The sequence below is a fragment of the Rattus rattus genome, chromosome 1 (genome assembly GCF_011064425.1).
Source record: "Rattus rattus isolate New Zealand chromosome 1, Rrattus_CSIRO_v1, whole genome shotgun sequence".
Taxonomy (NCBI): Eukaryota; Metazoa; Chordata; class Mammalia; order Rodentia; family Muridae; genus Rattus; species Rattus rattus.
Genome location: NC_046154.1, coordinates 267476439 through 267492528, shown reverse-complemented (window position 1 = coordinate 267492528; position 16090 = coordinate 267476439). Strand labels below are relative to the sequence as shown.

At 44.2% G+C, this 16090-nt stretch overlaps 1 pseudogene; it reads left to right on the top strand.

The window, feature by feature from the left end:
* The first annotated feature begins 1303 nt into the window (after positions 1-1303).
* Positions 1304-1742, top strand: LOC116890221 (annotated as a pseudogene).
* Positions 1743-16090: the final 14348 nt, after the last annotated feature.

The window sequence follows — 16090 nt, the reverse complement described above, 5'->3', positions numbered from 1 at the left end:
CCATTGGTACTTTTAAAGACTGTTTGCATCATCTGTGTTTTTGCATGTGTGTGGTAGGCATGCATGTTCAGTCGTGTGTGCATGCAGGTATATATGCATGCATGAATACATACATGAATGTGAAGACCCAAGGTTGATGTGGGCTACCTCCCCCCTCCCCCACCCCTGTTGTTCTCTACCTGATATACAGAGAGGCAGGGCCTCTCATTTGGATACAGAGCTGGCTGATTCAGCTAGTCTGAACAGCCAGCTTGTCCCAGGGTCTGTCTGTCTCTCTCTCCCCTCTCTCTCTCTCTCTCTCTCTCTCTCTCTCTCTCTCTCTCTCTCTCTCTCTCTCTCTCTCTTTTCTCTCTCAGCTGTCACCCACACCCAACAAGTACATAGGTGCTGGAGGTGTCTCTGGAGATGTCAGCTCCTATATGATCCTATAATTTACACAGCAGGTTTTAACCAGTTGAACCACCTCCAAGCCCCCTCACCCCCTATAATTCTGTTCTCTGCACTTTGAGATGAGCTTTAGAGTTAAGTTACCATATACATTTCTTAATGAATCCGTCTTTTGAGCTTGCATAAATACATGTGCAGAAGATGTAAACACGTAAATATAGGTTAAAGAATGTAGACTTTAAGCTGAGCCTGGATTCAAATTCTTCTCTGCTGAACGTCCTCTGCCTCTGCCTCTGCCTCTGCCTCTGCCTCTGCCTCTGCCTCTGCCTCTGCCTCTGCCTCTGCCTCTGCCTCTCTGCCTAGGCCTCTCTGCCTCTGCTCTATCTCTCTGTCACTCTATCTGTCTGCCTCTGCCTCTCTGCCTCTGTCTCTCTGTCTCTATCTCTCTATCTCTCTGTCTCTGCCTCTCTGCCTCTGCCTCTGCCCTCTGCCTCTGCCTCTGCCTCTGCCTCTGCCTCTGCCTCTGCCTCTGCCTCTGCCTCTGCCTGCCTCCCAAGTGCTATGCTAAAGGCAAATGCCACCATGACCAGCTCCTAAACGCTGTTTTTAAGATCCACTGTAGCCTAGAACCCTTCGTTTCTTTGTGTTTGCTTCTGTAGTTCTTCCCATGAGAAGACAAAGTGTTCGACATCCTCACTCACATGATCATACTCACGGCTGGATCCCCTAATGTATGTTCTATGCCTCCATGCCAATATCTTAGAAATGCAAACTACAACTATTAAAAATGTCTTTCTTAATGGAATACAAATAGCTAGTTGTGCCCACTGAAGAAAATTGGTGGCCCAGTGTATATCCTGGCAAATAATCATATTTGGAATATAAGACCAATAAAAAGTGATTTAGGGGAGCCAAGATGTCATTTTTCAAGTATAAGCCTGCGCCCCTGGCCACTCTCCCCAGTACCCTCCACCCTGCCGAGTATGACCTGTCTCCAGAGACCTGAAAGGCGCAGGTTGAGCGCATGAGCATAAGGGCCCGGCTTAAACGGGAGTATCTACTTCAGTACAATGACCCCAAACGCCAAACGCACATCAAGGATCCTGTCTTGATTTGTTGGACTTATGCAAGATCAGCAAATGTTTATCCTAATTTCAGACCCACTCCCAAGAACTCACTTTTAGGAGCAGTGGCAGGTTAATGGCCTCTCATCTTCTGGTATTATGTTATCAAAACAGACAGGGACAGAAAGGAAAGACTTATCCAGGAAGGAAAACTGGTCAGAAAATTTAGCATCTCCTACTAAGTTCAGCAAGGATGCCTCTGTTCTTGCATCAATAAATCTCCTATTAATTAAAAAAAGTGATTTAAACCAGTATCATGCATGGTCTGTTTTGGTCAGGCCCCTCACCTATTTAAACATAGGAAATTAATGTCCCCTGGGTATTCCATGCACATAGATACGTTAACTAAGGAACAAGACTTTTGCTGTGAATAATAATATATATCGGACAGAAGACAAATTAAGCCTCTAAAATTCTGTAGTTCTATATAATTTACATCATATAATTATTGGACATCTTATTCGTTTTGTGCATTTGTACTGATTGTAGAAAGATAGGTCTGTGTTTAAGACTTTTTTTTATCTAAGGAGTGAGCCATCTCTTTCTTCTTCTGTCCCCTATGAGAACAATAAAGTGGATGCCATGCATGAAATTACATAGCTGTGGAATGCAGGAGTGCTTGCTGCATGCCTGTGCGCAATGATGATCGTTGTGCCTGCAACACACGCCTGTGGAAACATGCCGTAAGATCTAGAAGGCTAGGCTCTCTGAAAGCATGTGCAGTGAATGAATAAGGGGGGCCTTTTTAATTTTCATAATTTTAACACACAAATTCAACTGTCCCTGTTTCGAAATGATGAAAAAAAACCCAAAATCTAATAATGTTAAATACAACTCATTTTCTAGAATTCAAAATCGGCCTCCGGAGTTACACGCTATTTAACCTCCTGTAATCCAGGCTGTGATAACAGGGAAATCAATGCCGTTTAGACGTCCCTTCTGTAATATTGTAAGGGGAAACGCGATACTGTTCTGAGAAACGAGATGGGCAAGTTCATCTTACAGAAGAGTCTGTCACCGACCTAACTTTAGAACTGAAAAATCAGGAAAGCCTACGGGAAACAAGTCAGAGACAGGTGGAAACAAAGACTCGGAGATGGACGGAAATAACGACTCCCGGAGACAGGTGGACGCGTACGAGGCCCCTTTCCGTTCTCTTCTGGGCAAAACCAAGGAGCAAAGAAGCAAGTTGAAGTTCGCGGAAGACTGCGTGGAAACTCCCCAGGACATAGATTATCACAGACTGGTTCCGCTAATGCCCTGCCCATCAGCTGCCGCGATTTGATGATGCTTCTCCTACAGTCTGCGCCTTGAACTCCTGACTCACCGAGTTCTTGGCTTAAAGGGTGTGATACAGAGAAAGATGGAAACCCCACGTTCCTCTTGGTGGAGTGGTGCCCTGCTCAGAAGTATATTATCATCATCATCGTCGTCGTCATCGTCATCATCATCATCATCGGCATAATCTTCATCATCATCATCATCATCATCATCATCATCATCATCATCATCATTATTATTATTATTATTATTATTATTTTAACGCTCCAGATTTTATTCCCCTCCTGGTCCACCCTCCGACTGTTCCCCATCCCATCCCTTCTCCCCGCCCCTCCATGTCTCCATGAGTATGTCCCCACTCCACCCACCCCACCAGACCTCTAAACTTCCTAGGGCCTCCAGTCTCTTGAGGGTTAGGTGTATTTTCAAATTGAAAGAACAGATGGCAGGAAATAAGGAAAGTGACAGAAAGAAAGGAGAAAGAGGGAGAGGGGCTTGTGATCCTTTAAGACCCCACCCAGACAACTCTGTCCCCGACTCTATTAAAGTTATATTAAAATGTGAACCAAGACCATAAATGCATGTTTAAGCAATAAGATTAAGAAAACACAGAATTTCTTGCTTTTAAGTAAGCTAGGAAGGGTGCCAATAGAGATATGATTAGGGGTCACATAAAATAGGGGAAAAATAGTTAAATTTTTTATTTTATTTTCAGGAAATGGGATGAAAAGTATCCTTAGCACTTACTTTATGGGTTTTCTATTCCAATGGGGAATTTGATATTCACAAGAAAACTTAGGACCAGCCATACAGAATTGGATAGAAACACAATCTATGTTTTCAAGTGCAGATAGGAAAAAAAAATAGGGGTTCTTTTTTTTTCAGCCACACAATGGAGGTGCAGTTAAGAGTCGCCTTATCGCCACCGTGAAACCTTCTACCCTGGTGCATATATAGATCTCTACTGTAAACAAAACAAAACAAAAAACAACAATGGAAAACAAATCAAGTAAGACAAGTCAAATAGGAACGAAAGTGTGCACGAAGCTTCTCTCTGCCCATGTCCCTCTTTAGAAATCAGCAACCTCGCTCCATACAGACGGAGAAGTGGTTCTAAATTTAGTTCGTAAAATTAATGTCTCTGAAGAAAAGACTCTCACACTCGCACGCATTGAGCTGACAAAAGCAAATTTTATGCAAATAAGGAACAAGAAAATACCTCAGTCTAATGCCGGTCTTAGAAGAGACTGAATCTTGTCAGGACTAATGAGTGGAATCCACGACTCAACATGCCTCTCCCAAGGTACTCTGGGGCAACCGCGTTCATCTGTTAACATAATTTATGGTTTGAAAAAGATGATTTTTTTTAACTCAAAGAAACGGTGTGGTCTCTTGTCAGTTGAGTCCAAATTATTTAAATCGCACTTGTGGCTTTCAGTGGTGGGAGACGCTCTTAGTGCTGTCAATTGAATAAAAACCCTAAGCCCATTCTAGTTACTTAGGACCATAAATTTGAATTATGGGCTTGTCAAGTCAGGAACATTCCCGAGTGGAAATAAATGGATACGTGTATTTGTAGCACTAACCTCACCTTTATTCCCCATTTAATGACAATCTGGCATTGTGTTGTACAAGCATGACTTCCCAGCAGAAATCTGTCCTCTTAAATGACATCTTGTCTATTCAGGTACTTCAACAGAGACCGGGAAAGACTTCTTTCCCTGGGTAGATTCCTTGGCACAGCTTGCAGTCAAATTGCTTTCTCCAGGTGTTTACCACTATGCGTCTTTTGTTTAATTCCATCTCTGCCTGACATCTTAAGAAAAATTGTCAGGAGCAATGTTCATATTCATCTAGATGCGAGCCTTCTCATAACATCTTAACTTGCTCAGAAGGCTGAGGACTCCTGAGTGGCCCTGGCAGGCAAGAGGGCCCCCGCTTTTCTATACAGAACCCAGTTTTCAAATTTCTTCAATTTCTTTATAACACTTAGTGGACTTGGGGTCAGATAAATTTTTAATCAAACCATTCCACAGAGAAGCAACGTATCAGATGCCAGAGAAATCAATGCAGACATTATGTCATAGTTTGCGGCCAGGTGTTTGTTTTGTTTTGTTTTGTTTTTTTTTTGCTTTTGTTTATTTTTTCCTTAATAACTTAAAAAAAAAATGTTATCAGTTAAAGGCTTTGTCACCAGCTGGTGGCAGTGTTGAGAGAGGATTCTGACTCCAGCAAGGTGTTAACCAATTGATACAGAACTGGAGGACAACTCAGAGCGTTTCCGAGGTGACACTAAGTCACACCTTTCTGCCATGATGTTCTACCTCAACAGAGGCCTGATCAATAGAGCTACCTGAAATATTCCCTGCTGTTTTCCCATCTCAGTGATGAAAAACCAGAGTATGGATGGACACTTGTCTTTGAGGATCTCTCGCTCTTTTTTTTCTTTTCTTTTCTTTTTTTTTTTCGGAGCTGGGGACCGAACCCAAGGCCTTGCGCTTGCTAGGCAAGCGCCCTACCACTGAGCTAAATCCCCAACCCCGGACCTCTCACTCTTAATTCTGAGAGGATAAACAACCCTAACACAGTCAAGTTTAGAAACCCAGGACGTCCGGATGGTTCTGCTCCGGTCAAACCATCATGGTGTTGAACAGAACGAAGCGACACGGAGTAAGTGAGCAGGACACCTCCGCCCGCCATGACCGCTCACACGCCAAACGGTACTGTGCCGAGCTCCTTCACTTCGCCGCCTTCCCAGTCAGCTGGGAAGCCCCAGCTCGTTGCGAAAGTGCGCACCGCAGGCTTTGATCTTACAATCCTCATAACATTCACAAAATTAGTCATTTTAAACTTTCTTCCAAGCAAAGCAACCTGCAAGGGTAAAAGTCCTATTCAACATACTGAACGTTGAGAACCCATCGGGACGACCTGGGTCCGGGTTAGGGGTGGGGTGGGTTGGGGGTAGGGGTAGGTGGGGTCCTGATCAGCACAGGTTGTGCAAAGAAGCAGTTCTTCCACTCAAGCGTCCTGGAATTTGACACACCAAAGTTTAAAGCCGTAGCCATTTGAAAGGTACAAGGCAGATTCCGGAGGCAGACAAAACATACGGGAACTTCGCTCCTATTCTGCCCTGCTCTGGTGCACGGCCTGGCTACCTGGCCTCTCTATCATGGTCTACTGTGTTCCCGATGACGCTGCTGTGAAGACTGCATGTGTGCAAGCTCTAACCGTTGACTTCTCAGGCGGCAGTTTTTTTCCATTCAGCACTTGTGGGGAAGACACTCCTTTTGGTTTATAGCCGCTGTCGCAACCTTGCAGCCTGTTACTGTTTATGGCTCCGGGCTCTTCACCTTGCACGCTACCTGACACCTTCACTCTTACCAAGTGACCTACTTTTCACTTCATGATCCTGAGCTGCTGGTTCCTGGCATTTTGTAGCCAGGCTGCCCTGTCTGAAAGCTTACCTGTGTGTATCCTCATAACACCTCCTCTGCCTGCAGCACTCCGCTCTGATTCAGTTCCTGAGACACTGACACCAGGGGATTCTGTTGTCAGAACCAAGGCCACAGGCACTGGTGAAACTCAGACGTCTCCGGATCCCTAAATATCTTTGAACAAACCTGTCAAGGGTCTTAAAGTCCTTAGCACCTAAACCACTGACAATTTAGATCCAAACTTAAGAGATTAAAAGTCCACATGAATCATACATGGAACAATAAAGATAATATAGTAACAGGCACTTAATATAGTCTACAGCATACGTATCGTATAGTGTATACAATAAGCCTAAAATACTAATAGACAAGTAATATGTGCTTGCAATATGATTATCTGTAAGAACCCCCTCCCCCAAACATGTATAAGATTCATTTTTATTCCCACTTTGCAAAGGAAGAAGCTGAGGCTTCTAAAAAGAGGTAGGTAATTTTTTTTCCCTGAACCCTACATCTCTGCAAGTGACAGGGTGAGATTTGAACCCAGGAGTATGCGAACCCAGAGCCAAGGTCACTACCCTGAACATTAATAATATATCAAAGACAACCTTGATCAGGCCTTCACTTCCAGCACAGGGCCTGGGGGAGGGGGAGCAGTATTATAAAAGTTTGATGAATGCGTGAGCAAGTACCTTGCTGTGAATTAGTCTCCTGGACTGGTTTCCGATTACCTGGTGTCCTAGTTTGCTTTCTGTGGCTGTGATAAAACACTGACCAAAAGCATTTGGCTGTTCTGGGTGTTTCGTCTTATACTTCCAGGTAACAGGTCATCACTAAGAGAAGTCAGGCAGGAACCCAAGGCTGGAATCTGGAGGTGGGACCCGAAGCAGAAAAGGGTTGTAAACGGCATTGTTATCTACAGCACTCTCGCCTGGCTTTCTTAGACACCCGGGACCACCTGCCCCAAGGTGGCACCGCCCACATTTGGCTGGGCACTCCCACATAATCATTAACCAAGAGAGTTCCCCAGAGGTGAGCCTACAGGCCAGTCTAATTCCTTAGCTGAGGTGCTTCTTCTGGGATGAAAAGCTTCTTCCTCCAGTTTGTGGAATGCCAGTGTAAGGTGGACGCTTGAGGCCCTGACCTGGTTAGTTCGATTAGTGTGAGTGAGGGGTGGGGACTGGGCGTGGTACGGAAACGGGATGCAGCACTAGTAGGCCTTGCTGAGACGCAACGCAGAGAAGCCAAGAGAGCAACAAAAGCCACAAAAGTGCCAGCATGGTCAAAGCATGGAGTTGATGTGAACAGGAAAAAAAAATATGACCCGGCAACGATACAGCACCAAAAATAAGGCGCGCAGTATTGTCGCCTGCGACCCCGGGCCTTCTCTCTTCTGTTTACCGTCTCTCACGCAGTATTACACAACTAGGCAGCCTCAGAAATGGCCCTAGGAGCTCAGAGCTTTTCTCCCTGGGATCGACTGTCTTCTGAAGGCCAACACACTGAAATCTTAAATGTGCGACTTAACCTACTGTTGCCATTTTGTCTAGGCTCCGCCCCACGGTTACCAGCCTGACTCACTATAAAGGGGGCTGCTTGACCCCTCCTCTCTTGCTTTCTTTCTCCTGCTCTGTCCTCTTGGCCCTTACCCGCTCTGTCTCCACTCTTCCCCCACAACCCCCAACGTGCTCATGACTGGCCTCTATGCTCTCTCTGCCTTTCTCTGTCCCTACTACCCTGTCAACTCCCCTCCCCATTCCCTGAATAAACTCTATTCTATACTATATCGTCTTGTGGCTGGTCCCTCGGGGACGGGATGCCTCAGCATGGGTTCAGGGAGGCACCCTCTTCCCCCATTCCTGATTACTTATCCACCCAAACATATTCCTCCTCTCCTTATCTTTTTAGAAAACACAACAAGACCTGCGTCTTTCCCACAGACATCACTTACTATTTCAAGTGTTTTTTGTTTTTTTTTGTTCCAGACCTGAACCTTAGAAGAGACTATGTTGCACTTGAAGGAGTTCTTTATTTCATCTCCTTTATCAGCATCCAAAATTCATGTAACAGGGTGAATTCACTGCAGAATCCACTGGGACTCTCACCTTCCTATTCTCTTTCACAATAGCACAGTGGAAAATACCAGACCACAGACAATGGCCACCTAAGAAAGAAAGGGTTAGGGGAGGGGGGAAGCAGCGGGAGGGAGAGGAAAAACAAGACCCAGGTTAAACCAGCAGACTTGAGCCAGGGAAAGCGGCTATGGTTACTCGGATATCTGCTCCTCTGTGAAAAAGCAGTGCAGGGAAAGGCATCGGCCAATGATCTAACACCTTGAAGTGAGCTGCTCTGAGGAGTGTAATGAACCCCAGCAAGCAAAATGAACCTGTAAGACCAAAGTAAGGTTGTCTCAGAGAAAGGGAAGGGGTTCTGATGGGAGGGGTGAGCATGAAATCAGTTCAAAAAAAAAAAGCCTGAAGAGAAAGTATGGAGGATCAGGGGTTTGGCTCCTAAGAACACAACCTCCCGCAGCCTGGGGAGATGTCACACAGAGCTCTATTTTGAGTCCTGGTATCTAATTCAATTGGTTTACTAAAACGGTCAGAACTCTCAAAGGTGAGGGGCTAGTCCTATACCAGGAGTTAAGACACACCTAGACAAATCTGGACTTGGGAAATCCTGGCCAGAGAGTAGCTGAGTGTACCAAGGAGCTCCCTGTTTCTTTGCACTAGTAATTACTTTCCACGTGACTCTTCTAGGGAGAGGACTTTTGTTGTCTCTGTTTTCTGTTCCATTTTATTTTGTTTTGAGACAGAATTTCACTCTGTAGAGCAGGCTGGCCTTAAATTTGTGGGATTCCTTTTGCATCTAAGTACAGAGTGGGGGTGGGGTGGGGAGTCCGGCCTTAAACCTTTATACTCCCCTGTCACTTAAATGTAGCAAATACAAGATACAGCGCTTGTGGGAAACTGTGTAGCACTGCGGAGAACACAGACGAACAAAGGGCGGGACAAGCATGCCTCTGTGGAGGTTTTGGGCTTGTCCCAGTCTACCCTTCAATGACCTCGATTCTCCACAGATACTAGGTCACCCACAATGGACATGAAACAGCAGACAGCCGTTGTTCTCTTGTTGTTCTCTTACAGGAGACAACCATTTAGGATCTGTCTCTGAGAACTCAGAACAGACACACCAGTGTCATTTCTGAGGCAGCGGGTAACAAAAGACAAACCAGCACTGTAAATTCGGAGGACGGGATTGATTTCTGCCCATGTTAGTCAGTTTTTCCTACAAAGTAGTCATCAAGGAGAATTCAAAGCCTTTTAAGATAATGAAGACTTTATGAATCTTACATAACCTCACAGTGCATCAATGCTTGAGAAAATGTCGTCATTCAGAAAAACAATATATATCGTAATACTTCCAGTTATCTTAGATGGGAATCACATTACGGACTAAAAATTCATTTTTAAAATTCATTTTTAAAAGACATGGTAGTGGGGAGGCAGCATTAGGAAGACGAAGGAGTCAAAGCCGGAAGTAATAGGAGTGGGTTTAACGGAGATGCATACCATAATGAAACCCGCGATGTGTAATGTGTAATAATTAATACACGGTAATGAAACATTGAAACTAATAATAAATGCACTTAAAATAAGCCTCTAACGGATGAAGGGGTGTTTATGTTTTGAAGGATCTACAGTGTCTTTAAAACCGATTAACAGCTCTTAGCTGCATTTCTGCCCAGGAACGTTCCCTGGATCTGGCTGAATTCCTTCTCGGGCAGCGTTATACGGAACATTCACCCAATCTTGTTCCCTACAGAGAACATAAATACCAATGAACTTTAATTTTTACCTTTAAAACTATCTGTGCCTCTCTTTGCAGCCCAAATTTTCACGAACTGTGGTCTGAGCTCCAGAGTCAAATGGATTGTGTAATGCAGGGGCCCCCCAATGAGTAGTCTGCCTTTCATGTTCTCTGATTCACTAAAGAGAGGTGAATGGGGAATGCTCCTATGTGAACTGCTAAAGCAAAATGCCCTACGGTATTCTTGTCTCTGAAAACTCAGGCCAGAAATAGAAGTTACTTTCTTAAAGAAACAAGCATAGAAGTAGCCACGCCCCAGGCCAGGTCTGTCCCAGAAGTCGCAGCCACCTGTGCCCCGAGTATCTTTCCATTTGGTGTGTAGCCTTGTGTTATTTTCTGTTGGTTTGCTCTTTTGTTGAGACAGGACCTTCTGTAGCCTTGGGATATCTTTAAACTCTCTGTGTAGTTGAACATGATCTGGGCTTCTGGTCCTCCTATTGTCCCAAAGGTGGGATTACAGGTATGAGTCACCACCTCCAAGACTTCAAGGGATCAAACCCACCAGCTTCTTGCATGACCGGCAAGCACTCTGGCCACTGAGCTACACTCCCTGCTCCTGTTTTGTTGTTGGTCTGTTTGTTTGTCTGAATTTCTTGTAGCCAAGGCTGGCCTTCTACTCACTGTGTAACCAAGGATAACCTTGAACTCTTGATTCTATGTCTATCACCCAGGTACCACCATGTTGGAGCACTGTTGTTATTAATAACATAAACTGTTAACTGTTAGGTCCTTCCCTGGCATATCCCCAAACAAAAGCCACTGATCTAGCCTTAATTCCAAATACAAATGACATAGCACAATGTTCTGATAAAGCCCTGTTTATACGAATGCAGTCGGAAAAGTCAGTCTATTTTATATCCTGATATGAATGCCTCACTTCTCAGGCAACTTAGAATGGACATGAAGCAGTTCTAACTTCTCAATCTTGCTGAATGTTGCTTCTGCCCCTCCCATTGATACCTATATCTTTCTCCTCTTCCTCCTCTTCCTCCTCCTCTTCCTCCTTGTCCTCTTCCTCCTCCTCCTCTTCTTCCTCCTCCGCCTCTTCCTCCTCTTCCTCTTCCTCTTCCTCCTTCTCTTCTTCTTTGTCTAAATTGCTTTTTTAAGACACAACTCCCGCCAGGCATGGTGGCTCAGGCCTTTAATCCCAGCACTTGGGAGGCAGAGGCAGGAGGATCTCTGTGAGTTCTAGGTCAGCCTGGTCTACAGTCTACAAAGTGAGTGAGGGACTGCAAGGACCACACAGAGAAACCCTGTCTCACAAAACAAAAGAGAAAAACCAACCTAACAAAAAGGGCACAACTCAGTAAAAAATGAGCAAACAAAACCCTGCTCTACGAACTCGGTCTTGTATTTCTCCCCTGCACAATCTCCTGGACAGATTGCAAATTCTGAGCCCCAACCAAACTCTTCATATGTGAAAGTGCAGGAGTCTGTTATAGTCTTCAAACTTACTTCTTTTTTGAAGACCAAAAAGAAGAAAGGAGGAGGAGGAGGAGGAGGACGAAGACAAGGAGGAGGAGGAGGAGGAGGAGGAGGAGGAGGAGGAGGAGGAGGAGGAGGCTGTTCCCACAGTGGACTGATCATTAGGGAACGTCTCCTCAACTCCTCCACACACCATTTAAGCATCAGCGGGATGGTGTTAGTTAGCAACATTCAAAAAGACAGAAGAGCATTTTGTGTTCAGAATGGTTCTCAAATATTCACAAAAGCCATTTAAACCAACCCTGCCCACTGCTCAGGAATGTTAGAGACCGTGAAAAGAGATCCCAAGTGCTGTTGCTGAGATAAGCAACACGGCGAGAATCCCATATATAACCTATATATAATCCCATATGTAATCCTATGTCTAATCCCATGTGTAATCCTATATATAATACATTAAACCCCTTGTTACTGTGTGCTTCCTCATGCTTTGATTCTCGTGTGCACGGTTACCATGGTCAACAGCTCTTTTGAAGTGAGTGCCTCCTGCTTCTTTCATTAGGAAGGTACCTATCACTTATTAGGGGTCCACTGGGGAGAGTAACAAAGAGATATCATTGCCTTGAAGTGGTAATCTTCAACCCACCATCTTTGCTCTGTTCTTTTTTTTCAATGCTTGTTTCAAAGACTGCAGAGCCCGACAGGAATAAACGCGTCGTCCTACTTCTCTAAAGTGCTTATGGTTGCTTGATGTCTATTGCGGACCATTTGTAGTTATAATTACGCACAGATGATAAAAGTTACCTAACGTTTGATCTTCATTTTACGGCTCAATTAGTTACTTTTTATTATTCTGTGCTTTATGAGACTAACTGTGTTCTATAAGACACGGTAATAGTGTGGTGTATGAACACACTAAGGAGTCAGCCCTGGATAATTGCTCTTGTTTAGAAATCCTGTTTTGTTTGCTTTATTTCTCTGTTTACTTATTCATTCAAGAAGGTCTTATGAAGCCGAAGCCGGCCTGGAGCTCACTAAGTAGCTGGGTGGACCTTGAACTTTGGATCCTTCTGCTTCCACCTCCAGAGTGCTGAGATTACAGATAAATGCCACCAACCCTAGTGAGCCCTGGGGGGTTTAACCCAAGGCCTCTGCATTCGAAGCAGGCACTCCGCAAACTCAGCTACACCCACATCCCTTTGGCTCTGTGTTCTTGTCCTTGAAATGGGAATGTCTGGTTTCTTTGAAAACCCCAAGCCTATACATACTATATAATACTATATTGTACTGGACCTGCTGCTAATTAGCATACATGAAACCCAACCCATGTGGACACGTCCTCTCTCCACCCGGTTTCCATGAGCACCTCGAGACATCAAGATTGCCGTGTGGCAGGAACAAGAAGGACTCAAGCACAGAGAGATTAAATAATTCCGTTCAAGGCCACACAGTGCCTATCGTGTTTTTAACCCACACCGGTGCGATTTCCCTAACAAAGCCTAAAGCAAGTAATGAGACAACGTATTGTATGATTATTTCACACATTCAGCAAAAGAAGATTATCTTTTAATGAGTCTCCCATCAGAGAAAGGATGAATGTGTGTGTCTCACACTGACACTGTGTTCACCATCACGTTCTAGTCTATTGTATACGAAGTTTACAGGTGCTCTGATTTTGTTAAAGTGTCTTTATTTGACAATAAACCAGTCAGCAGAGGTCAAAGTCCTCTAAAGTTCAAAAGTCCTAATCCACCCATTGGTGTCACACACATACACACACACACATACACACACACACACACACACACACACACACACACACACCCCAATTGGTCAGTAGCCAAATATGTTTTATGTATATATTATGCATATGGTTCTTTTGCTCTTTTTATACTTTTAAAATTGAGGTGGAGGCTTGTTTGTTTGTTTGTTTGTTTGTGTTTTGAAGAAAGTCTAAGTTCTGACATTTGGAAACCAGGCTTATCACCCAGAGCCTGAAGTTCTCCTGGGGCATTAGTGAGGCAGAATTGATACTTCTTTTAAATAGAGCAGACCCGCGTGCATTTGGGTTTGTGATTTTAAATGCTTAGTTCTAACTTCCAACTATACCAGGTCCTAAGTTTGTTTTCCCAAGCCTGAGCTCCCTCTTTGCTTGCCTGCTTTTGGCCCGGGGAAAGCAGTAGTCTGGCCGGTGTGCTTTCCATACACTTTCTCCTAGGAATTTGAAACTCTGTCATCACAAAGAAGCAATGTGGCCTTGCTTGCTACTAAATTACTTCCAAGGGTCTCAGTCAGAAAGATAAAAGCCTTCGGAAATAGACTTAGAAGGTATTTCAAGGCAGTCTTATTAGAGTTTGTGAGGAAAATAGCAGGGCAGGCAAGTTGTAAATTCCAGTCACTGCTGAGACAGACAAGAAAAAGAGAACTATGGTTGTGAGCCACAGTTGTGTTCACAAGCAGCCTCCAGAGGGTGAAGAATGTGTGGGGGATCTGTAGATGGGTAACTCTCCGTCATTCATCTGTCCCACAGACACTGAAAGGAAAAGGGAAAAAGAACCTGGAAGTTTTCTGCCTTTGAGCCTTGCCTAAATGTGAAAAGGAGGCTGGGAGAGTGGTGTTAGTGGGAAATGACTGTCACAGAGTTCTCTTCTAGTAAGAGAGAGGCACTCATTATCAGTTTATGGTTTCCTGATTGCACTTGCACACAAAGGTTGCCTTGCAGGCTTTCAAGCCTTTGTTTCTCCTTCAGAAGCCTAGCAGACCTCAAGTTAGACCAAGTTAAAGCCAGAGAGTCCTGCTAACATGATCCTGCTGCCTGCCACATTCCCTCGGTCTTATAGAATTTAAAGGTAGCAGAGGGTAGCCCTTCAAAACTGAGTGTTTCCCCTCTAACAGCACTCTGAGGAAGAGGAGGGTGTCCTTTTGTGGACACTTCTTGGTCCCCATTCTCCCTGTATAGTCAGTCTGCAGGTGATCAGACTCCTCTGGACACATTTTGTAAGGTTCTTGGTCTAACCTGATGTCACTGGACTCAACCGTGAGCCTCCAAATAATTTGGTAAATGTGCTTGTTAATGTTTCATGATAATAAGAAAAAAATGGGAATTTTTTTTTGACAATGGGAAAGTTAAATAGAAAGCTAAAAAGCCTCAGAGGTTGGAGAAAGAGAAGGATCACAAGTGTCCCTCCTTGGCATTAAAAATACAAGAGGCTTCAGGAGGCGGTGCCTGACTTTAACCCCAGCACTGGAGACAGAGAGGCAGAAGGAACTCGGTGAGTTCCAGGGCCAGACTGGTCTACACAGCAAGTTACAGGACAGCCAGGACTATTGAGAAACCCTGCCTCACTAACAAAACAGCAGCATACAAAGAGGAGGAGATTCCAGGACTCTGCTGAGGCCTCAGATCCTTGTAGTTTTCACATCAACTACTGTGTCTGCAGAAAGGAAAAGCAAGGACTTCCTGAGGGGTGACAGGCAGGCTTCAAACCTAACTGGACTTTTTTCTTCCCAGGCTGAACCCACAATGGTCCTTTCTAAGCACGGATATAGGGAAGTTATTATTTTTTAATCTCATCAGTATTTCTTTTTAAACAGTGTCAGCTTCTGTAATCCACAGGACATGAATCAGCTAAAAGCCCTGCAAGCGAACCCTGCAATTTTCCCTTTGTGCAACAACAGTAAAAACTGGTAAATCAGGATGGACCATTATGCCGGGAAGAACTGACTGGAATGAAACACCTCCCAAGGAAGTCCTCAAACTCAGATTTTATAGGACTAATCCATGGGTGTGAGGATCTGTTAAAGAAACAGGGTCTAGATCACAAGCCCCAGCATATAACAAATTTATTTTTTAATTTTATTTTATTTGCTGTGGTCTCCACAGAGAAAGGCAGTTGCTGGTCTGTTTAGTGACTTATTTCAAATGCATTACACTCAAAGAGGGACTCCGTACCTTGTTATTCTATCGTTTGCCTGGCTCTCATTTGAATATAAAAACTAAATATACTTATTACTCCAAGGCTTTAAAATCAAGACCTAGCTTTGTACTTAATGAACATTAGAAAACACACATAAAAATAAACAACAGAATTAACTTTCACAGGGGAATGCATGCTGATAAAAGCCGGAAATGATAAGAACGTTAACTCCTATCTGTTATTCCCATACAAATGCATTCCAGGTAACTACAAACACACATTTGATTTGAAGCAATAAAAGGCTAACCTAAAATAAAGCTCTGTTAATGATTTTCAGGGGTAGAATTGACCACAGAGAGATATTCAGGTCAGTTCAGTGGTTCAGTGGTTTTATACTCAGTTCTTTGGGTAACCAAAGAAAAGACAATGAGGTCTCTTAAAGTGCTGTGAGCTGAAATTTTCGGGGAAAAAAAAAAGCCACCCCATACCTGTTAAAGACTCAAAAAAGTTGCCTGACTGATTAGAACTGCCTGATTGTGTAGAACTGTGGCGTTGTAGGTCCCAAGCCAAATTATCGTGGGCCACCCCCCCTCACTGGCCACCTCTGAGTCGGACCTAACATCCATCCTTGGAAAGGTGCAGACCACTTAGC